Here is a 26418-nt window from a genome sequence, read left to right as displayed (position 1 = left end):
ATATATACATTCCAGAGTTTATCATTAACTGGATACAGGTGTATACAGTTAATGGATGATTTTTTTTTCTGAGACATTCCAGGACGATATTAAACACTACACATCTCTACAATATAGACAGAACGCAGAGGTTTAGGTGCAATCCATTAGAGTTCTGGAACAACAAAGATCTTGCAGAATTTTGGAATCTGGTTCGTTGCTCACACTACCACTTCTCATAGAAAATATTCTACAAAATCACTAAATGTGAAATCCCCAACCCTCTCTCTCTCTCTCTCTCTCTCTCTCTCTCTCTCTCTCTTTCTGTGTCCGTAATGCTTTGATCTTTCTCATGCCTGTATGACTTCAACGGGCAAGTATGTTTTATGACGTATACAATTTTTTTTAATTGTATTAACATAATACAAACCATTATTATGTATATACTGCTTGCAACTTCGGTACAGACATATACTGTACACATTTAATGACATCTGGGCCATTGTAAATACTGTAAAGGACATCAGCATTACGCGCGAAATAAGGCCATAGACTCTTAGAGAATCCTCTTTATGGAATTACTCTTTTCACAAAAGATGGTCTGTTGACATATGAATGTGCGTCTTTAAGTTAACGGGCATTAGCCTATGTAAGCGTTGACACGAAGTCCTCCCCACCCACCCACACACCAAATCACTTTTTTTTTTTTTTTGGGGGGGGAGGGGTGGTGGTGAAGTGTCACTCCAACGGGCTTTGTTTGAGCCCATGCGGTTGTGTTTACGTAAGACACACCTTGTGGAGAGGAGGTGGAATAGTGTAGCTAGTCAGAGGGAGATAGGGGGCAGTAGAAATGAGACGAACCAAATCACAGGTTGATGTTTTTCCATTATTTATCACTATCCCTTTCGCTGTTACTAACGACCTGCGTGCGCTTGTCTCATGCGATTTCATTCAGCCGAAAGGAAGTCCATGTGTAACGAATGGATGAGGAAGTCTATCCGCTCTTATCATCCAACTTTTATATCATTCCCTTGGGTCATCCGCTCATCCATCTCAACCCTAGTAACTGTCCCTTCGTCTCTTCCAATTCAACCTCTCCATCATAAACCTGTTCTCCCCGATCTTGTACAATGGAAGAATTAAACACTCTGTCCCCTTTTGGATTCAGCTGTGCACATACGCCTAGGTACTCCCGCAGTGATGTAATTTCATAAAGAAAAACTTTTACGGCGACTAATGTAGAGGCAAATACATCATCTACTCCATTCCGTAAGTTATATTTGCACAATGACACTCAAGAGGGGAGCGACAGAACTTTTGTCTTCAATTGTATCTCTTCGCCTCGACTCTCACCTGACTCCAAAGCGCTTTACCACTTGTGACACATCCCTGGGCCGATCTGATAATCTCTCCTTTGTCTCACTTACTCCAATCTCACTTCTACCCCATCCCCCTCTGCTCCCACGGCTGATTTTTTTAGAAGCGCTGGTGAAGTTGATGCGTGCGCTCCGCCATACACATTTGCAGATTAAACGAAAACAGTACATTTTTCCCGATATATATATATATATATATATATATATATATATATATATATATATATATATATATACATATATATCACTGACACGTAATGTCGTAACACATTATTAGATACACAAACACATACTGATAATTAGAATTAAAAAAAAAGGAAATAACGATTTCCGTATATTTCGATCACTGGCTGTGATCCTCTGCAGAAGAGGATCATAGTCAGTGATCGAAATATACGGAAATCGTTATTTCCTTTATTTTTTTATTTAATTAACAGTGGGTTTTTAGTGTATATATATATATATATATATATATATATATATATATACTGTATATATATATATGTATGTATATATAAACTCGAACTAAAATTTCGGTCAGTTTTGGGTGTAATGCTACCTACCTTAACCTATACTGCCTTACCTCATCTTAAAGCTTTAACGTTTCTGGGAAAAATTAGAGCTCTACGATCTCGCTCGACCCTTCCCTCCACCCCCACACTTTTACCTTCTTCAGTCTACACATATCCTTACAGATTTCCATTCCCTTGCCTAACCTATTCTGAAGTGGAGTTCTCTTTTTATGTATTTTTACTGCCGCCAAGCGATTTCATTCAGATAAAGGCAATTCCCACTGCTACCCACATGGTGAAAACATGTCTCAGTTACTTAGGAGCAGCGTCGATTGGTTTAGTTGGGATATTTTTCTGGGTGGAGGCTATTCTCCACACAAAAAAAGTAAATAAAATAAATAAATAAATAAATAATAAATGAATAAATAAATATATATATATATATATAAATATATATATATATATATATAAGGATCACAAAAGATTACAAAGGCGGAGCATGCCGACAGGAGACCTTTTGGTCCACATCTAGGTCGGATACATACATACATACATACATATACCAAGGCTTTTTTCCCCCTTACCAGGGGGGTAGCCAAAAAGGACAAGGCACAAAAACACTCCCACCCATTTCATCCCCGAAAACACTCCACACCCCTCCACCCTCCCTCCCATCTTAGCACCTCCTAGATGACGGGTCATCCCTGCACCCTGTCCACTGCCCTGGGTCAGAAGCAGTGTCGCAGGACACAGCACATCCACAGCAAGGCCGCTTCATTAAATCGGCGACCCCCCCTCTCCGTCCCCCCATATAAAGGAGAGGACGGGGAGAAATCCCTTCGGGCTGCGTCAAAAAATTTTGCTCACACACACTACCTCACCCCCATTCCCCCGTCCAATCCACCTCATGCATCACAACATTTTCCATATACAACCATTCTCCATTCACCCCTGTCTTCTGTCCTCTCCCGTCCTTCCTCAACCGACATTCCCCTCTTCCCCAAAGCCCCCTTCACCCCATCCATTCATCTCATCCTAGGACGTCCCCTCATGTTCACTCCCTCCACATCTGCCTTCCATACCTCCTTTACTAGTCTTTCTTCACTCATTCTTTCCATGTGTCCAAACCATCCTAATACTCTTTCATCCACCCTATCTCCCAGCTCCCTTTCCACCCCTGTTCTCCTCCTCACTTCCTCAATTCTCACTCTATCTAGCCTAGTAACCCCCATCATACTTCTCAGACACTTCATCTCAAACACATTCAAGTTCCTTCTCTCTTCCTCTCTCATGTTCCATGTTTCTGCTCCATACAGTGCTGTTGGCACAATCACTCCTTCATACAGTCTCCTCTTAGCATCCATTCCCAGATTCCTATTCCTCATTACACTTTTTAAACCACCAAGGCATTTACTCGCTTCTCTCAATCTACATTGTACCTCCATCTTCACTCCACCCATTTCCTGCCACATTTGCACCCAAATATCTAAAACTATCCACTTCCTCCAGTTGCTCTCCCTTAATGCTCACTTCCAGATTACTGCCACTTTCACCCCTTGTACATCTCATCACCTTACTTTTACCCACATTTATCTTCAGCTTTCTTCTATCACACACTCTCCCAAACTCTGTCACCAGCTTCCTCAATCCCTCCTCCGATCCTGCCACAAGCGCAGTGTCGTCCGCAAACAACAGCAGGCTCACCTCCCACTTTTCTCCATTTTCCTTAACCATCTCCAATCCCTGACCCACTACCCTTGCATTCACCTCTCGCACCACCCCATCCATGTATAAGTTGAACAGCCAGGGTGACATAACGCATCCCTGACGAAGTCCCACCTTTACCTCAAACCACTCACTCTCTCCATTTCTAATCCTGACACAAGCTCTACTACTCTCATAAAAACTCTTGACAGCTCCCAGAAGCTTTCCTCCTATCCCGTATATCCGCATAACCTCCCACAATGCCTTTCTGTCTACCCTGTCGTAAGCCTTTTCCAGATCCATAAAGGCCCAGAAAACATCCTTCCCCTTACCTATAGGTCGGATGCAAAAAAAAATCATAATAATAATAAATTGATAAATAAAAACTACAATAATGCAAACAACAAATAAAATACATAAATAAATGCACAGGTATAGTCAAATAATAAACAAACAGGCAAATAGTAAACAACAATAAATCGACACATAACTAACAATAAATGAAAATCAAACAGACAAATGACAACAAAACAAAAACAAATAATATAGAATAAATTATAATCATTACAGCATCTTGCTTAGGTGTTTATCTAAATGATTCTTAAAGCTTCGAACTGAACTACATTGCACTACCTGTGCAGGAAGTTTATTCCATTTATTAACTACACGGTTGGCAAAGTTGTTTCTACCTACTTCCAAATTGAATCTATTTCCGGACAGTTTGAGACCAATGTTTCTTGTCTGACTCTCATTCAATGTGAAATTTTTGTCACTTTTGATGTTGTCAATTCCCTTTAGAATTTTAAAGACACCTCTGAGTCTACGCCTTTTTAGGGAAAACAGATTCATATGTTTTAGTCGATTTTTGTATGATTTATTTTTTATATTTGGAATCAGTTTTGTGGCTCGCCGCTGTACTTTTTCCAATCTGTCAATGTCTTTAATGAGATTCGGTGACCATACGGAAACAGCATATTCCAAATGTGGACGAACTAACGATTTATATAGCTTGTTAAGGCGTGATGGACTTTTGAAATCAAAAGATCGTGTAATCAGTCCTAGAATCTTATTTGCTTTCTCAGAGGCTGAAATACACTGCTTGGATGATTTGAGGTCGTTACTGATAATTACGCCGAGATCTTTTTCACTATCCACTTTTGTTAACAAATTTCCAAATAACTTGTAATCGTACTTACTGTTATTTTTATCTATATGCATTGCCTTGCATTTACTTGTGTTAAATTTCATTAGCCACTTTTCAGACCATTGCTGTAATTTATCTAAATCTTCTTGAATATCTACAAAATTTTGCTATTGACAAAATTTCGTTAGTGTAAAAAAATAAATAAATAAACTAATTAAAACACAATTGTACTCTTTTTTTTATATCAATATGTCAGAAGCGTCGAATTAAAACCTTAAGTGTTTCTAGCTATTGAAATAGACATAAACCGAAGGAAACTCGCTTTGTGGTCACTAGACTTAGTAACCATGCAGTAAGTGCTGAAACTATCAGTTGTTTTAAGAAACGATTAGACAACTTTATGGATGGAGATGACAGGTGGTGATGGATACGGAGCTGCCTAGTGTAGGCCTTATGGTCTCTTGGAGTCTCCTTCAATCTTATGTTCTTATGTTCACAGTCTCAAGTTCCAATTCGCTCTAGTCTCCCATCTTGCCATTCTCCATCAACTTGAGTTTCCACATCATTACATTCTAGCATAGTTTCCACCGTATCCACTTCTTCCACCATTACAACGAAACACACTTCCACCACCACCATCACAACTACCACAACCACAACCATAACCACCGTCAACATCATTATCGTTATCAACACCACCACCGTCAACACCATAAGTACGAGTACAGGCACCACCATCATTGTTGCCATTATCAATACCACCATCACCACAACCATCACCACCACAACCATCACCACCACCACCACCACCACAAACACCTCCAACACCATCCTCTCCTTCGGGAAATTCCCATCTATTTTTGCCATCTGAAAAGAAGACAAAAAGAAAAAGAAAAGAAAATAAATAAAATAAAATAATAATAATATCCTCAACCCGCCACGGCTTCATATTTAATCAAATCATCTTCAAAATGTCTTCCTCTCCATTCCTGTGTCGTACTCCATCTTTACTCTAAAAGTCTCTCCAATCTACCTCCACTCGCCTCCAAATTCCCTCCAAGCTCTGCCTATGCCATCATATCATGAGGAATACAAGCTCCTTTCAAGGATATCCTATTCTGCTGATCACACAAATCTCTGGTGTATGTGAAGCTCACGCCATGAGGCACTTCGCTGTAGCCGAACCGGTCACCTTGACCTATGTACTCGGATCACCAAGGTGAGTTCGAACCTCGAGGTGTCATGATAGAACAAAATAAATGAATAAATAAATAAATAAATAAATAAATAATGTATATATATATATATATACATATATATATATATATATATATATAAGAAAAAATAAATAATTACATACATGAAAATATAGATAATAGAAATAAGTAAATAAGAATACAATAAATACACAAATAAACAAATAACAAATAAATGAACGAATGAAAAAAAAAATAAGTACACAAATAAATAAAACAAACAAGCCATTTAGTCTCACGCACTATACACACACACACACACACACACACACACACACACACACACACACACACACACACACACACACAGAGCACCGCGTTACTAACTGGTTTAGATCCTGACCCATCCCATCCAACAAATATTTCTTTGAGCGCACCACGCTGTTCAGTTCCCAGCATTCAGCAGCGCTCAAAACAACCTCCACTACTAGGCTCTCTTAACGAATCGTCTTTTGGCGCAGTTTTCTGCCAGGACCGCAGCAGGGAGTACCCAGTTAGTCGGAGGTTCTTCCTGCCTCTCAGGACCCAGTTGCGACCTCGAGTTAGGCGAGCTCGTAACCCCACTGTGTACGCTGCCTCTCTGGCTTTGCGTGGCTTTGTTTTTGCCGCGCGTGTTTACAAAACCTTTCCTTGGCTCGACGGGTTATAAGGTTAGAAGTCTTTTCCACTCCGGACAATCTAATTTCGCTGTTCGCAGTGAGGCAGATAGACTAATTTTATCTAAATATTACTATTCGTAATTCCTATATAGTTTCGTGCGTTTAATCTTCCGCATTATTTTTGTCCTTTTCCAAAAAAAAAAAAAAAAAAAATCCTATTCATCTACCTTCTCCTATTAAAGTCATCCTCGTTTTTATTCTCTTCTTCTTCTTCTTCCGTCGAGGTACCTTGATTTCCTTGGCATTCTAAGAAAAATCTCTTCCCTTGGGTTCTCGCCCTCTCTCGGCTGTTTTTCTTCGCTCCAGTGTCCCTGCATCTCTTTGTCTTTAGCTTCCCGTCTCCTTAACCTCTACAATACAGTACTTGCTCTCTCCCCTCTCACCTCATAATCTCCATGTGGCTCTTGTACCGAAAGCACTTGGAGAAGTGCCCCTGGGCGCATGTCAGCAGGCAAATATGCACTCGCGCAAATGTACACACAAGCATACACGAAGCATATGCATGTGTGCTTATATATGTACACAGAGACATGCTCACGTGCGCCAAAGCACATATTTTCATACAAGCACACACGCACGGGTTCATATATACAGTGCATGCTTGCATGCGAGTGTACACATACACATATGCACACTAACACAGAAAGTATATTCTGTATATTCTATTTATTAATTAAATACACAAGAGTGATGGATCATTTAGCCACATGTGATCTATTTACAAAATGTTTCGAAAGTTCAAAATAGAAAGTACGTAGTTTTACTCCAAACGCACACGCATAAGCGAATATATCTATGTTTCAATACAAAAATATACATGCGAGTGGACACACACATTTTTTCCATAATTCAGCACAAACATATACACACACATAAACACACACACATGCGCGCGCACACACACACGAAACCACATGTACACACATAAAAATACACACACACACACACATACGTATACATACACATGCGCGCGCACACACACAAACACAATACCAAATGCACATGCACACCCATAAATACACACACAAACACATACGTATACACACACATACAAACACACACATACAATTTTCCCCTATTCGACCAAAACAGTCCACCCGCATTTCCTTCCCTGTGTACTCACTGTTCCCTCCCCTCTATTCTGTATCCAAACCAACTCCACCCTCATCAACCCCGGCACCCTTACTAGACGACGACCACCAGCAAGAGCTCCCCTTTTAAATAACAAATGGGGTTGTCCCTACCACAAGCACTGCCACCTCCAAGCCCAGCAGATATCCTCCTTCTACCCTGACACTAACAATGGAGTTCCTCTTCACCAAATCCAGAGTCCTTCAGACTAAATGGAGTTACTATATATCCTCAAGTATGTTCCTTCGTACTTTTCTATCCCTTACTAACCTTTCCCTCTTCTTACTAGTTTTGCATGTATGCTTTTTCAAAGCATACATGCGAAACTAGGCAGGAATAAACTCAGACTAAGACTCCTCTGTTTCCTACTCCATTTACGTCAACCTGTCAGAATATCCCAATATATATATATATATATATATATATATATATATATATCTATATATATGTGTGTGTGTGTGTGTGTGTGTGTGTGTGTGTGTGTGTGTGTGTGTGTGTGTGTGTGTGTATTCATGTATGTATGTACATATGCCAAAGGCACTCTCCTTAATAAAAAGGATGCTAAGTCAAATCCTAGGCTCACATCGCATCAAAAGCAAACAAAACACATTCACCCACCCTCCCATCTATAACGAGTTCATAACAAGGTCGGATGCAGAAAAAAAACGAAGCAAACAAATATCCAATCAGGTAAATGAAATTGGCAAACAAAATAATCTTCAGACAGACATTACAGCATTCTGTTGAGGTGTTTGTCTAACTGAATCTAAAAACTTTGCCTCCTCTAGTTACTGACGACGCGGGTGGCAAAATTATTTCTATTTATTTCTGGCAGTTTTAGGGCAGTAAGCACTTAGAGTGAAAATATTTCCAATTCTGATGTAATCAATTTCCTTTAAGTTCAGTATCAGGTCCCTTCCTGAGTCGGCCTTTTTTCAGAAAAAAAAAAAAGGAGTAAAGCATTTCCGTATGATTTACTTCTTATATTAGCTATCAGTTTAAGACACGTCATTGCGTCCATTATTCCATTCTCTCAATGCAGACACTCGGGGACTAATGATATAAGTGGTTGATGCCAGTTGGGTCTCTTGAAATCAAAAGATCGTTCTATCGGTCCAAGAATCTTATGGTCTTAATCACACGATCCACAGTTATTACCACACTGATTCAGAGCTTAGAGCTCGTATTGTCTAACCAATGGATTATGCTGTGACCTTACACACACATCTCGGCTAGAAGCTTCCACGCACTGATCGAGTCTCCATCTCGATACACCAGAGCTGAAACCTCCTGAGACTATCCACTTCACCAGCAAGTCGTGTGTGTGTGTGATTGTGTGTTTGTGTGTGTGTGTGTGTGTGTGTGTGTGTGTGTGTGTGTGTGTGTGTGTGTGTGTGTGTGTGTGTGTATGTGTGTGTGTGTTTTATTTAGCAACATTTATCAACTACTTCTTACTTATTTCCATCATCTTCTAACCTTGCTCATTCTCTTCTATTCTCACGGTCTTGGCCTTCCCTGCCTCTCCCTTCCTCCCCTCCTCTTCCTTTTCGTCCTTCTCCTCCTCTTCTTCCACCTACTCCTCCTCCTTTTTTTTTATTTTTCGCCTTCTTCTTCTCCTTTTCATGTTCTCCTCAACCCTACCCCATCTCTCGCCCGTGCTGGAAAACGCCCTTCTCCGTTTTTAACGCAATTTCGATTTTCCTTTTGTACTTCTTGCCGCTCCTCTTGAAGCGCCGGCCAGGCCGAGCGTCCTCCTCGTCGCCTATTTACGGCCCCCGCTCTTCTCTTCCCCTCCTCCTTCCTCTTCCTTCTCCCCCGCCTCCCTCTCTTTCAAGTTCATTCTCTCCCCTGCTCAACTTTCATCCTTTTTCTTTGTCTCTCACCCTCTCTTTCCTTTCCCTTTCCTTCATTTTCTTCTCCCCCTTGTATATTCCTTCTCTCCCCTCCTCAACTTTGATATTTTTCTTACGTATATAACTCTCCTTCCTTTCCAGTTCCCTCATTTTCTTCTATATTCCTTCTCTCCTTTCCACACTTCCTCTCCTTATACGTGTGTATATATATGTATATATATATATATATATATATATATATATATATATATATATATATATATATATATATATATCAATCTTTAATGTGGTTGAAAAAGATTAGTATCTTTGTACTGGGGACCATTCAGTGTGTGTGTATAATACTTTCCCACGCGTACATACTACCAATTGCACTATCATAGCGGGGATGGGTTGAGCATAAAATTCGTGTATATGTAACTCGAGCATACAAATATAAGAAACTGTGCTCAACTTATATCTCTCTTGATAGCGCAGTGGTTTAAGTCACTGTTCACTTGTTACGTCTCAGCTGGGTTCGAGTCCTTGGCTTGACTACGTATCAGTTTCCGTATATGCTTCCGTCGAGCTCCTTGTCAGTCTCGATCGTGATGGCATGGAATTAAAGTGAAAAATTAATGTGGTTGAAAAAGATTAATATCTGTGTACTGGGGACCATTCAGTGTGTGTGTATAATACTTTCCCACGCGTACATGCTACCAATTGCACTATCATAGCAAGGGATGGGTTGAGCATAAAATTCGTGTATATGTAACTCGAGCATACAAATATAAGAAACTGTGCTCCACTTATATCTCTCTTGATAGCGCAGTGGTTTAAGTCACTGTTCACTATTTACGTCGGGGTTCGAGTCCTTGGCTTGACTACGTATCAGTTACTGCATATGCTTCCATCGACATCCACAACGACAAGAAATGGATAACAAAATTTGTAGTTGGTATCTGGCACTAAAAGACTAGATAACAGTCTTCACTAAGGAGCAATACATGCATTACCTCTTCACGAGAGAGATCTCAAGACCAAATCCAGGCTATAATAGATAAAACTCTGACCTATACAGACGACCTGACGATAGTAACCCAACACAGGAACTACAAAATGGCAAATTTGAAAGGGGGCGAGGGAGGAGCGAAAAAGAAAACCTAATTCAGGACACCAAAAAAAAAACAAAAGGACTCTGCAGCAGGACACTATATAACCTACAATTTATAAAATATTATATATATATTTAAAGAATTAAATCTAAAACATCAACTGACCTATTTTTAATGGGTGGCATTTTTATCTATTTATTCATTATTTATTTATTTATCTATTTATTTATTTAAGGATTTTACGAAGAATTTGAGGACCCGTGTATGACAACCAAAGACAAAAATGAAGAATAAGACATGACTGGGAAATTCGATAACAAACAAAACAACCCCATATTAAAAAAATTAATAAGATTAAAAAGATTGAAATGGGCAGGACATGTTGCAAGAATGCAAGAAGATAGATGGCCAAAGAAAGTGCTCAATAGTGGAGTGCATGGAAGACGACCACTTGGACGACCTAGAAAAGACTGGAGGAGATGCGTTGAAGAAGACGTACAGATATGCAGAATAGAACCAAGAGAATGGAAGGAGATGGTGGCACAGGACAGACAGAAAGACATGGTGAGACGTTTCAAAAGCTGTTATGGATCACCAAGTGCCCCGAAGACCAGCGGAGTAAGTTATTTATTTATTGAGAATACTGAGGGGATAGATCCTATCTTGGACGATATTTCGTTGAAATAAGACCCCATTCAACACAGACCTACCCCTTACATGTATAAAATCACCCATCGACAGTTAACCTCTTTGGTGTCTATCTACGATTTTCATATTTACTCTGGGTGCCGCCAGATGATTTTATTCAGCCAACGCAAGCTCCTAACAAAAGTCCCGAGTCTGAAACCTATGTCGATTAATGCTTGGTTGCGGTATTGGACTCTTATGTTTTAATCTGAACTCCGCTAGAGGAAACCAGTGAAGAAGAAGACAATGGATTGAGACAGCATCCGCATATGTTATCGAAGTGAAAGCGTTCGACACCTTTGTTATACATTAAAGACCTTGTTGTAGAAACTGTTCACACACTCAATATTCCCATTGCTATTTCCGTCTATACTACTTAATCTGGCTGTCGTCAGGCGATTTTATTCAGCCAAGAGGGAAGGCGGTCGCCAGTAAGACCACGGTCAGCCACTGAGATGAGAATACTCAAAGTAAAAAAAAAGAAAAAAAAAAAAATCCAAACGCCATGTTCATGGAGCAAACTTGAAACTCTTCGTCATAATTTTTTATTTCTAGTTTTGGCCTCGCTGAAACCTAGGGAAGCCCCTTTACTTCAGTACATCTGTAAGCCATTGCTCAGGCGATTTCAATCAGGTATGGGGAGACTCAATTCTTGGGTCCATCTTTCCCCCACTTACCCTTCTAGAACGCAATACCTGTTTATACAGTCACAGTGACGTTTCAACATGCTTCCCTCTGTTTCTCAAGACGCCAAACGATTTTCGTCGTCTTAGGTGAGCGTATGATCCGTAGCGAGTTTCAACTCCTCATCGATTGTCTCCTTAACCTCGCTGCGTACTGTCGATTTCACTCAGCTTAGACGTACTTATAGTTCGCAGAGGTAGAGCGAGAATTCTATACGTAGGTGCCTTCAGGTTCCCTCGAATATCCTCATTACTCCCTCTGTTTATTACTAACACTCCTCTTCACCACTCCCTCATATTCTTCCTTTACTCCTCCACTCTGTACACTCCCACACTCCCCCATCTATGCTTCGTTGTGCAACTCTTGGATCCTCGCTATATTTTCCTTCCCAGCCCTTCATTCTCTCCTCTTCGTTTGCATATCCACATTCGTATTCACTGCATCTCCCCTTCTCTTTCTCTCTCCCCTTTTCCTTCCCGGATATGTTTATCTGTCCGTCTGTCTGTCTGTCTGTCTTTGTCCTCCACTTCATATTTCATCCCATGTTCGTCCTTTTTTTGTTTACCTTTTTCCCCTCGTCTGTTCCCCTCCAACCCTGATACCAACCCTTCTCTCTATATATATATATATATATATATATATATATATATATATCTATATAATATATATATATATATATATATATATATATATATATATATATATATATATACGATGCACCGCCGACGACGACGACGACGATATCATATATATATATATATATATATACATACATACATATAAATATATATATATATATATATTTATATATATTACAACTGACACCACAATCAGAGGAAAGAACGAGTTTGAATAAGCGAATCTATATATTTCGATTGCTAACTGCAATCCTCTTCAGTAGATTCGCTTATTCAAACTCTTTCTTCCGACTGTGGTGTCAGTTGTGATTCACAAACCTGTTACTACATTTTCACCAGTGATATATATATATATATATATATATATATATATATATATATATATATATATATATATAATATATTTTTTTTTTTTTTTCTAATAAATAATACAGCATACTCAGCACTGGAAATCTTCTTCCTTAAACATTCTATCTTTCTCTCTATTTTCCTTTCTGTGGGAGGAAGGGAGAAAATATCACCAAATGAAACCATAGTGATTTTGGAAATAAAAACGAATGCATTACTTACAATGTTTCGCCTATGCTTTAGGCATCTTCTGGTAATTTTATTTTATTTTAATCCAATTAAATATGTGTGGAACCCTGGAGCTGTTCGGGGCATCCCACGGGGCGCCAAGAAGAAATTAAAGCCAAAGTACCTATCCTAGTTTATTTTGTATACATTGTATATATAATCATGATTTGTAGATTAAAAAATAACATTACCAGAAGATGCCTAAAGCATAGGCGATACGTTGTAAGTAATCCATTTGTTTTTATTTCCAAAATCACTATGGTTTCATTTAGTGATATTGTGTTCTCCCTTCCTCCCACAGAAAGGACAATAGCGAGAAGGATAGAAAGTTTAAGGAAGAAGATTTCCAGTGCTGAGTATAATGTATTATTTAATAGAAAATGTATCCAAGAAAACCTGCTCCCTAAATTCACACACACACACACACACACACACACACACACACACACACACACACACACACACACACACATATATATATATATATATATATATATATATATATACACGTGTGTGTGTGTGTGTGTGTGTGTGTGTGTGTGTGTGTGTGTGTGTGAGTGTGTTTGTGTGTGTGCGTGTGAGTGTGTGTACCCAAAAGGCTGAATCCTTTTATTTTGACACTTGCTGCAAAAAAAAAGAAAAAAAAAATCACCAAGCCCTCACTTTGCTCCAAATCTCACCTTTCACCTTTATAAAATCACTAAAGGTGCGGCACAACAAACTCTGTGAAGTGAGATGCGTCTTGACGTCTTTATTGCCTTTTTTTCTTTCTTTTTCTTTCTTACAACATTCCAAGGCTTCTCTTTACATTCCCTTCATCCTCTCTTTCGCTTCCGCTCTATCTACTTATTTGGTTCCTCTGTTTCTCTTCCAAAGCTTCCGTTGTTCCTCTCTCCTCTCTTTCCCTCTTCCTCTCCCCTCTCTTCCCCTCATTCTCTTTTTCTCTCTTCCCTGTCCCCTAATCTATTGCCTCACTTTCTCTCTTTTTCTCTTCCTCTTTCCTTGCTTCCCCTCTTCCTCTCTTCCCTTGCCTCCCCTCTCTCTCTTTCCTCGCTTCACCTCTCACTTTAATCGCTCCCCCTCTTTTGTCGTCTGTCTTATTTCTCTCTTCTTACTTCCCCTCTTTCTCTTTTTCCCTCTTTTCCTTTCCCGGTTCTCTTTTCCCCTCATTTCCTCTCCCGGTTTCCTCTTTCTCTTTCGTCGCTTCTCTTTTTCATTTCAAAATTTCCCCTCTTTCTCTTTCCTCACTTCCCCTGTCTCTTGTTTCCTCCTTTTTCGCCTCTGCTTCATTTCACTTATTTCTCTTTTCCCCTCTTTTCCTCTCCCCCCGGTTTCCTCTTTCTCTTTCGTCGCTTCTCTTTTTCATTTCAAAATTTCCCCTCTTTCTCTTTCCTCACTTCCCCTGTCTCTCGTTTCCTCCTTTTTCGCCTCTGCTTCATTTCACTTATTTCTCCTTTCCCCTCTTTTTCTTTCACCTGCCCAATTTCGTTAAAAATTTCCCCTCATTTCTTCTTGTCTCCCTTATTTCCCTCTTTACTGTCCCCTTTTTCATTTCATTATGCTGACGTCTCATACGCCTTTGCTTCTTATATCCCTCAAGCCAGAGCTCTTTTCCCCTCCTTCCTTCCCCTCATTAGCTTCATCTTTCCTCATATTTTACCCGAGATACCCTCTCCCAACCCCTCAACTCTTTTTATTCTCCATTTTTTCCTTTTCGCTTTCCATGGAATTTTCATTTTTTTTTTTTTTTTATCTTCGATACTACACTATTCTTCTTTCCGGATTTTCTTCTGGCTAATGACAGACAATTTCATTCAGTTAAGGGACGGACGTCGTTACTGAAGTGGCTAATACCTCTTCCTCCTCCTAGTCTTCCCTCTTTCCTTACTTCTCTTCTTTCTCTCTTCCCTTGCTCCCCCTCTCTCTCTTTCCTCGCTTCACCTCTCTCTTTCCTCGCTCCCCCTCTTTTGTCGCCTGTCTTATTTCTCTCTTCTTACTTCCCCTATTTCTCTTTTTCCCCTCTTTTCCTTTCCCGGTTCCCTTTTTCTATTTTCCCTCTTTTCCTTTCCCGGTTTCCTCTTTCTCTTTCGTCGTTTCTCATTTTCATTTCAAATTTTCCCCTCTTTTTCAGTCGTTGGATACTCCGTCTCAGCCTCTGTTGTCCCCAACTCTGTCCTCCTCTCTTTCAGCTGACCCCCCATCTCCCTATTTTTTTTTATTTAATGGAATTCACCATCATCTTCGACAGCAACCTTCTCCCTCACCCTTCAATCCCTCTTTCTACCCAATCCCTCTGCCTCTTCCTCCTCCTCTTCCTTTTATTTCTCCCCCTACCTCGCAACATGAGCGTAAGTCTTCCCCGTCTTGTTTATGTACATCAGCGCCATAGTCACTATTCAAACTATATCTAAACCTAGTGCCACTATGACACAGAAGGCTATGTCCGTCATAACCATAACCATGACTCTGAGTGTCATTTCTACCACCACCACCTCCAACACCATCTCCACCACAAATACTATCTTCATCACTACAACCATCACCACCACTACTACCATCACCACCACCACTACTACCATCACCACCACCACTACTACCATCACCACCACCACTACTACCATCACCACCACTACCACTACTACCATCACCACCACCACTACTACCATCACCACCACTACTACCATCACCACCACCACTACTACCATCACCACCACCACTACTACCATCACCACCACTACTACCATCACCACCACCACTACTACCATCACCACCACTACTACCATCACCACCACCACCACTACTACCATCACCACCACCACTACTACCATCACCACCACCACTACTACCATCACCACCACTACTACTATCACCACCACCACCACTATTACCATCACCACCACTACTACCATCACCAACACCACCATTACTACCATCACCACTATTGCCATCACCACCACCACCACCACTACTACCATCACCACCACTACCACTACTATCACCACTACCACCACTACTACCATCACCACCACCACAATTATCACCATTACTTCTTTCCCACCACAATCACTATCACCATGCCCTCTTCACTGTCACCACTGCCACCTCACTATCACACTCTCACCACGGTGAAAACAAACCATTTATCCACGGGCACGGACCGCGACCCCAATCCTGATGGAGCGTGTGATCGATCGAGGATCGAGACCCCTTTGGAAAACAGTCTGCCCCCCTCCCCCTACCCCCACCCCCATCGCAATCTGCATAAAATCGTTTGTCCTCATCTTCGAGAACAAAACCCCATAAGGGGCTGCGTGATCCTTACCCTCGACCTCCCTTCCTCTCTTCCACTTTCCCATCTCTCTCCCCTCGTCCTCTTTCCTTTCTACTGCTTCGCGTTTATTATTGTTCCTCCCCTCATTCGCATCCCCCCCCCACACCCTCTCTTCTCCCATTCTCCTCTCTTCGCTCTTTCTACCCCTCTTCAGCTTTTTGTTATTAATACATTTTCATTTTGCTTTTCGGTTGCGTGCAACTCATAATATTTTGTTTTATTTTATTTTTTCAACCGGGTTGTTGCTATGCGACAACTATCATCTCGACTACAGAAGCAGCCTCACTGTAGTAGGACTACTTTATAGTCCCAATGTAGTAGTACTACTGTAAGTTGTTCCAATGTAAGTCCTACTATAATATTCCCACTGTAATACCGAGACTGCGGTATTTTAAAGGCTGTAATACAACTTCTACGTTAGCAAAGTCACATTCTTGCAGTAACACAGATGCATATCTGGTTACCAGACCTTTCTCTATATTATTTTAGTTGTTGTTCACTACGTTGTTATTCCAGCTGTTGCTTTTGTTGTAATCATTGTTGTATTTGTTGTAAGTATTATTACCTCCGACAAGGTTACATATTGGGTCGTATTCCTTCGTTTGTTTAAGGAAAAAAAAAAAAAATATATATATATATATATACATATATATATATATATATATATATGTATACATATATGTATATAAATATATATATGTATATATATATATGTATATATATATATATATATACAAGTAGAATGTGGCTTAACTGATAAACTTATTTTAGTTTTTATTTGGACTACGATCCAGATATGGGATTTTTTTTTTCAAATATTAGAATGAAAAGCCTTGGTAAATGTTTATGATCTCCGAGAGCTTTTACAAGTAGTAGCAATGGCTCCAGTGGATACCGTGTCGAATTCATGAGTAGATGGTCGTGAGTCCGATTCCCAGGACCTGTTGCGCGCTATGTTGCGTTTGTTCCCGATAGCTCTGGCCAGGCGGGGAGGCAACCCAACATCGGCCTAAAAAAGCAGCGGGTTGTCGCAACCGACAGGACTTTACCCTATCAGGGGTTTTTCACTTCCCACCGCATGGGAGTGTGATGGATAGTATCTACGATGAAAGCACCTCAGCTGTGTACCAATATACTTCAGTTGATGACGTCATCAATATTGTGTATTTTAGTCGTTGCATCTTCAAACCCTCCATAGATTTATTTATTATGTCTACTACATTTTAATGGTGTAGCTTATTTGTTCCTCCCAAGTTAATGTATCTCACCTGTTCTTCTGTAATGTGAATATAACCATGGTCGGTTGCCTGCAAAGAGAAGTTCCTGAAATCAGGTTGGTGCTGTAATATCTTGCACTCCAAATGTTTCATATATGCTTCGTACTTGAAGTGATGTTGATGGCCTATTCCGATTACTGTACCTAATGATTATTTGTGCCTACAACTCGCCTTGGCTGTTCGATCATACAAGTCAAATGCAAGGACCTCAGCCCAAACGAGACGCCTGCTGCTGTGTGCTCCTAAACTTTTTATATATGACTCGCTGACAAGACTACGGAGTTTTACGGTAGATATTGTATTTCACCGCACGAGAAAACTGCCTATTGAAACTATACGCCTTTTCTAAGGCTTCTTGACGCAGTTGGTAACCTGCAGGATGATGCGCCCAAGAGTTGTGATTGCTTGCAAAGTTGGACGCGTGTGTACAAGAGTACAACAGCAAACAGTTTCGGAGTTCCTCCGTGTTCGTCTCAACTTTGCTCAGTTCAAGTTCGACTCCACATTTCCCGCGGGTTCGAGAACCCGTGTTTGTGTGCCGCATGTGTGCCGCTTGTGCGCTGCTTGTGTGCCGCGGTGTCTCGGTGTTTGCATAACGAATTCATTCTCTTCTTGTAGCTGGGCGCCTCTGTTGCTTTCTTATGTCCTGATTGGTTTACAGATGAATTTCTGTGCACCTATTCTGGACGTCCTGCCAGTTTGAGTTGTCTGTATACGTAAAAGGCCGGACTATTCGTCGATTGATTGATTGATTTATTTTTTGTGCACTTCAGATATCTGGTATGTAACGTGTTTGTGCTCTTTTTTTTTTTGTGCTATGTTTGAGTTAGTACATGCGCGCTGTATGTTTTGTGTTTATGCGTTTTCTTTTAACTTTCGTATTATCAAGTTTTCAGACTAGTTTCTTTGGATAAAAATAGTCACCTCCTCTACTGAATTGAGTTTATTTTTTTAAATAAAGAAAAAAAAAAAAGAAATACCAAAATAAAGAAACAGATACAAATGAATAAATAAATCAATCAAAACCTAGATGCTGTTGCAGTGACAGACTCATTTCTTATATAAAAAAATAACATTATAAACACGAAAATACAATTAATAAGACATACATAACATGTAAAACTCTTTACCAAAACTATAATTTCAAAATCTAATTCGGCACTGAACATACTTCAGTGTTTACGTTTAATTCCAATTTCCCCCTGTGCTTCCTTTTGACCGCTGCCTGTTTGACCAGTCTGGACAAAGTCCATGATATAACTAATGGCGCTCAGACGACTCTTGATGAGTTGGTCGACGATGTAGCGGCCCGGCTGGCGAAGGACTAGGCTTTGTTCGCCGATAATTGGGGCTCCTAGCAGGCAGGGCATACCGCGACACGTGTTGCTATGCAAGGGTCTGCTGGAACCAAGTCATAATTCTATGGAAGCCTTAATACCCTTCTTCCTTCGTTCCCTCCTTCTCCTCTTCCCACTACCCTTCCCGGCCCAAAACTTTCAGTCTTCTTTCTCCTCTCCTTCTTTCTTCACTCTTCTCATCCTCTACCTCCTCTTTCTACCCCCACTACCCTTCTGCTTCTCAATGGCACTTCTCTTCTATTAACTCTTCTTCCTCCATTCTACTCCTCTTCTACTTCTCTTCCCTTCCTCCTCTCTCCCTCCCCTCGTGACCCTTCTCTCACCCCATCATTCTCTCCAGCTCATTTTTTTCTAGGCCTAAGCTAATAACAAGTAGGCCCAGAGCTTCTCTTTATTTGTTTATTTGTTCCCAGGCGATGTCTCTATCCTTCCTTAAGCCATTACCTCCCAATTTGTGCACTCCATCTTTACCTCCTTTCACTCCAAACCCTTCGTCAGTAAATATTTCCATTACTCTTTTAGTTTCATAATCTAACTCCTTCAACTTTTTGTGCAGAATCGCCATTCCTATTTTCTACTTATCTATACAATCCCAATTCACCTCCCTTCACTCCAATTCTCCCTTCTTATTTATTTCCATTCCCCCAAGCTCCTATTCCCATCCCTCAAACGCTGTACACATTCTCAATAAGGATCCCTTCTCCCTTCACATTACCTCTCGTGATATACTTCTCCTCCCCTCCTCTCCCTTCTCCTCCACCCTAATTCATTTCCTCCCCTCACTCCCCTACAGTACCCTCTCCTGGCGTCTCCCTTCTCCCTATAATCTGCCCAACTCCCTTATCCTCCTCCTCCTCCTCCTCCTCCTCCTCCCTTCCTTCTTGGCATAGCCTCCTTTTCCCTCCATATGTTTTCCTTCTCTGTTCGCTTTCATTATTTCTATACACACACGCCCTCTTGTAAGAGACTATTCCGTCTATTCTACCTGTTTCCTCAGCTTAAATCACCCATCCGGTCTATCTTCCTCTATTCTTACGGATCTGTTAACATACGTCACTCCTTGTACATACAAGTATATTCATTCCTTTGAGATGTTTATCTATGACACTACACATCCTCATCTCGACTGCTACCTCCGATCTTCAGAGCAAGCACTTTCATGATACCTAGATCTTCTTGTCCCAAATGAAGAGGAACGACACTCACGTCAGCCATGACCACCAACACTATCATCATCACCATCTCAAAAACCACGACCACTTTCTCTTTCTCCTTAGTCTCCACAACCATCACCACGATCACCATCATCACCATTTTCCATCTCAACCACTCGTTTATACGCCCTCCTTCCCCCCTCAACTCCTTTCCGCCCTTTCAATCATCCTGGCCTCTTATCATCAAACCCTGAGTTACTTCCCCGGTTCCAGACACGAAAAAAAAAAACTTGTATCACTGTAAATTAAACTTCTTCACGTTCAATACCCACATTCCCCCTTTTCGTTGAAGACTTCCCCTTTCCCCCTAGTCCTCCTCCCCCCCTAGAACCAACTCCCTTTCCCCCCCAGTTCCAGCTACTTTTTCCCCCAACTCCTCCCGTGTCTACTACATCGATTCCACCTATCCCACTCTCCCTAAGCCCTTATTTTACTCCCTCAAGTGCGACCTAATTCCCTAAATTCCCCTGCTGCTTAGGCTTCCTGAGTTCCTCTATTCTCCACTGTACTCAGCTTCCTCGTCCCTCTTCAGCTAGTTCGCCAGGATGGCTCCTCCCTTCCCAATATCGAAGTCAGGCGACTTCGTCTTCTGCGGGGACAAAGTTAGTAACGCCTCTGGCATAGCGAAGTCTTTTACATATTTTATTCATACTAAGAGTACAACATATTTCCTTGCTCTACAGGCGCAGAGAGAGGGGATGCCACCAAAGTATTGGGGACAATATATGTTGCTGCCCCTCCTTCGTTATAAAAAAAAAAAAAAAAAAAAAAGGAAGGGTTCCATTACATTTACAATCCATTTCCTCCAATCATTGCACGAAAAAGACGTTCCCAGTCTTTACATTTTTTAAATTTATATATTCATCAACCTCATCTATTTTCAGCTTAACCTACTACCTCCCCATATCCAATCTCTAGCCGTCCTCTCAACTCAGTCCAATCCCACGACTCGGCCCAATCTCACGACTCCGACCACCCAATCGCCCCAATCCAATCTACTCAATTTACCTTCCTTTCATCTACCTACGCGCTCAGCTTGTATATCCTAAACGACTCCATATCCACAATTACCCAAAGTAATTCATCATCTACGCTCGGTCCTTTCACTTCGATGACGAACTTTACTAATCTTGTTCTGGGGGCACCTAGAGTTTACAATTTCTCTTTGTGCTCTCTCCCTCTCCCTCTCCCTCTCTCTCTCTCTCTCTCTGTCTTTTACTTTAATTTTTTCTATTTTTTTAATTCATTATATATATACTGTATATATATGTATATATATATATATATATATATATATATATATATATATATATATATATATATATATATATATATATATATATATATATATATATATATATATATTAGTTTTTATCTTCTTAAGTCGTCTATCCTCTCTCTTACTTCGTTCAAAAAAATTCCCTTCACTATATTGCTGTTTTACTTTCGCACTACCAATTTCCCATTTTCTCTTTCCTGTTACCTTCCCTGAAGCCCGTTTTCTTTCCCTCGACCACCGTACAGCCCCTTCCCCTCAGTCTCTTCTCCCCTCCTCTTTCCCTTAACCTTCCTCCCCCCACCCCTTCCTCCTCCCCCCACCCTTCCCCTCCTCCCCCCCCTTCCCCCCTCAACCTCCTCCTTTCTCTCTCCTCTTTCGTCCCATGACCTTTTTCTTGCTCGAGTAATCTCCTTATGTTGCTTTCCTCTTCGCTTAGGCCCCTCTTGTTCGGAGGGCCCTTCTTGTTAGGGGGAACTCCTTGGGCCACTTCTCTACCCCTTTCCGTTACCACCTTCCTCCCTAACCTCCCTATCCTACCCCCTCTCCACTCTCTCCTTTTCTCTCTTTCTTTCTCTTTCCCTCTCTCTCTCTCTCTCTCTCTCTCTCACACACACACACACACACACATACAAGGTCAAATAAGTGATCCAAGACAGTGGTGAATCACACACACACAAACACACACACACACACACACACACATACATACACGCACACACACACACACACACACACACACACACACACACACACACACACACACACACACACACAGACTTCCAACTTAACTTACCCATTGTACCTTTCCCTTCCCTTCACTCTCTCCCGTTTATGTCTTTCCATTCCCTTCCACCTTCCCAGTTGTTGTTAGTTGTCCATTACAATTCCCTCTTCACCCTTCTTTTATCCTCCTCCTCCTTTCTTCTCTCCTTTCTTCTCTCACTCGCTCATCTTCGAAGGCAAATCTCTTCATATCTTTACCATTCTCTCCTCCAATTCCCGCTCTCTTTCCTCTGCCCTGCTCTCTATAAGCCCTTAATCTTTCCCTTGTTATCTCTTCCTCCTCTTTCCTTTCCTTTCTTATTTTCCCCAATTTCTTTGTCACCTATTCTTCATCCTTTCTCCCACCCCGTTTAACTAATTTTCTTACCCCTTTCCTTTATTTCCTTCTCCTTCCCTCTTCCCATTCTTTCGACATCTCTTCCTCCTCTTTCCTTTCCTTTCTTATTTTCCCCAATTTCTTTAACACCTTTTCTTCATCCTTTTCCCCCCGTTTACCTAACTTTCTTACCCCTTTCCTTTATTTCCCTTTCCTTCCCTCTTCCCATTTTCTCGACACCTCTTCCTCCTCCTTTTCTCCTTCCTCCTCTTTCCTTTCCTTTCTTATTTTCCCAAATTTCTCTGTCACCTTTTCTTATTTCCTTCCCCCATTTACCTTTCTTACTCCTTTCCTTTATTTCCTTCTCCTTCCCTCTTCCCATTCTTTCGACACCTCTTCCTCCTCCTTTCTTCTCTCCTCTCTTCCTTTCCTCCTTCCTCCTCCTCCCTTTCCTTTCTTATTTTCCCCAATTTCTCTGTCACCCTTTCTTCGTCCTTTTCCCCCTTTTACCTAACTTCCTTACCCCTTTCCTTTATTTCCTTTTCCTTCCCTCTTCCCATTCTCTCGACACCTCTTCCTCCTCCTTTCTTCTCTCTTCTCTTCCTTTCCTCCTTCCTCCTCTTCCCTTTCCTTTCTTATTTTCCCCAATTTCTCTGTTCACCTTTCTTCATCCTCTTCCCCCATTTACCTAACCTCCTTACCCCTTTCCTTTACTTCCTCCACCTTTCCTCTTCCCATTCTTTCGACACCTCTTCCTCCTCCTTTCTTCTCTCCTCTCTTCCTTTCCTCCTTCCTCCTCTTTCCTTTCCTTTCTTACTTCTCCAATTTCTTTGTCACCCTTTCTTCATCCTTATCCCCATTTACCTAACTTTCTTACCTCTTTCCTTTATTTCTTTTTCCTTCCCTCTTCCCATTCTCTCGACACCTCTTCCTCCTCCTTTCTTCTCTTTTCTCTTCCTTTCCTCCTTCCTCCTCTTTCCTTTCCTTTCTTACTTCCCCAATTTCTTTGTCACCCTTTCTTCATCCTTATCCCCGTTTACCTAACTTTCTTACCCCCTTCCTTTATTTCTTTTTCCTTCCCTCTTCCCATTCTCTCGACACCTCTTCCTCCTCCTTTCTTCTCTCCTCTCTTCTTTTCCTCCTTCCTCCTCTTTCCTTTCCTTTCTTACTTCCCCAATTTCTTTGTCTCCCTTTCTTCATCCTTATCCCCATTTACCAACTTTCTTACCTCTTTCCTTTATTTCCTTTTCCTTCCCTCTTCCCATTCTCTCGACACCTCTTCCTCCTCCTTTCTTCTCTCTTCCTCTTCCCTTCCTCCTTCCTCCTCTTTCCGCTCCTCCCTCGACAGCTTTCGGCGGAGTTCAATGAACCCCGATTTTACTTTTTTGTCTTCTTTCTGTTTGGGCCGCAATTAGATTTACTTTGTCACTATTTTACTCTAAATTTCTTCTCAGCCAACCTCCCAACTTCTCCTTCAGTCTACACACTGCTTGTCACTCCTTGCCTCTCTGTCTGTGTCTCTGTTTGCCTGTGTGTCTGTGTCTGTCTGTCCTTTGATCTGCTTGTCTGTCTCTGTCTTGGTCTGTCTGGGAGCCTCCATTCTTCTTCGGATTCACCCAAAGTTTCTCTCGTCAACTTCAACTTCAACTTCGTCTATGTTCGTATATATTCACCATTCACTCGTCAATTCTTCCGACACATTCTTCCGGCCTTGCTGTAACGAGCCTTTGCTTACATATTTCTATTTAGAAATGTTCATCCACCTTCCTTTTATCTTCTTTTTCCTCAGTTCAATTCTGAATGTCATCCTCATCCTATTTAACTACTCTTCCTCCCTCTCCTCCTTCCCATTCCTCCTCCTCCTCCTCTATCTGGCTTCTTTCTCTAATATTCCCCTCCAACTAATTCCATTCTTCCTCCGTCTCCTCCTCCTCCGCCTCCTCCTTCCCTCTTCTGTCCGGCTTCATTCTCTAATATTCCTCTCCATCTCGCATCTATTCCTCCATAACCTCTCCTGTTCTCATTTCTCTACTCGCTTCATCCACATAAATGTTCTCCAACTACATTTCTCTCCCCTCACCTCCTCTCCTCTTTCGTTCTTGTCTCCTTACTCAACTTTTTCCTTTTCCTTTCTATTCCCATCTTTCACATCTCGCGATTTTCTCCCTTCCCTCATGTCCTCCTTCTTTCTCCTTTCCCTCCCATGATCTTTCTCACTCCAACACAATTTCTCTTCATTTCCTCCTTTCACTGATACTCTTTCTTCATCCCTTCTTCCTACTTCTTTCCTCTCTCCTCCTATCCCCTTTGTTACGATGGAGACCTTTAAATATCTTATTCTGGCTAGCTACGATAAAGGGGAGCCACCTTAGCAAATAAGTCAATATTCTCTCTTAATTTTTTTTAAATATTTCTTTCTAATCTTCGCTACGTCCTTCCCCTTTCCTTTCCTCCTCCTCCATCTTGCCCGCCCCCCCTCCACCCCGACACCACATCCATTCCCTTGGGTTCATCTTCTTTACTTAAGCACTTGACTTTCATCATCTCTTTACAATGTCTCCCAACTCCACAACTCCACCTCTTCCGTTTCCTCCTTCAACAAGAACATTTCTTTTCTTTTGCCCCTCATTTCGTTTCTGATTCTCGCACTCGTCGATGTTCTTCAATTCTTCTGTCGACACTTGCCCACTTTTTCATGCTCTTCACAACCACTACACTTCCTCTACAAAGCTTTATCCAGACTCTACCTGTACTGAACTTTCGATTCACCTTATGGTTATTCCATCTTTCTACTACCTCCATTACATGTTTCCTTCGAATAAAGTTCAATATTAGTATCTTGTTTCGAACCTATCTCCTTCGCAGACCTTATATTGCTTTCCAGCCTGAGACGCGAGATTGTCCACTGGGATAGAAGCGCAGGTACACGATAGTTCATATAACAGTCTGCAGCCTTAGAGTCTCGCACTGGAACTTTGTAATATCCAGAAGGTAAGTGACAGCCACGGGCCGAACCCATAAAACTCTTTTTGGTCGAGATACTACCATCAGTCCGGAGACTGGGTACCGGTTCATGGGGCTGCACACCCAATAGGGGAGTTAGGAATATAAGTTTTTCTCTGGACTGAAAGGTGGACGTCCCCTCCACCTTTTGGACAGAAGGACCGCGTAGAAACGCTTCCAGCTGCCACTTAAACCTTCTTATCTCTGACCACAAATCTCTGTGTTAAATCTAGCATAGGTCATGCCTCCCGACGACTCCCCCTCTCCTCAATAAATTCACTTTAACCACAAATCCTTCCCCCTACGACTCTGCCAAGCCCATTCTCCATCGTCTCCACCTCCTTCATTCCTTTCTCCTTCTCTTGATGCATCATAGCCTTTCTTCGTTCTCTTCAGTATTCATAGTTTTTTTTTTTTTACTCTTTTTATTTTTTTTATTCTTTTTCACTCTTTTTTTTACTTTTTACTTTTACTCTTTTTAGTATTTTTTACTCTTTTTTTACTTTTTAATCTTTTTATTCTTTTTTTACTTTTTTTTTTTTTTTTTTTACCAATTTCCTTCTC

The sequence above is a fragment of the Oratosquilla oratoria genome, chromosome 1 (genome assembly GCF_046742065.1).
Source record: "Oratosquilla oratoria isolate Oo_2021 chromosome 1, ASM4674206v1, whole genome shotgun sequence".
Taxonomy (NCBI): Eukaryota; Metazoa; Arthropoda; class Malacostraca; order Stomatopoda; family Squillidae; genus Oratosquilla; species Oratosquilla oratoria.
Note: the sequence above shows the minus strand (reverse complement) of the source record.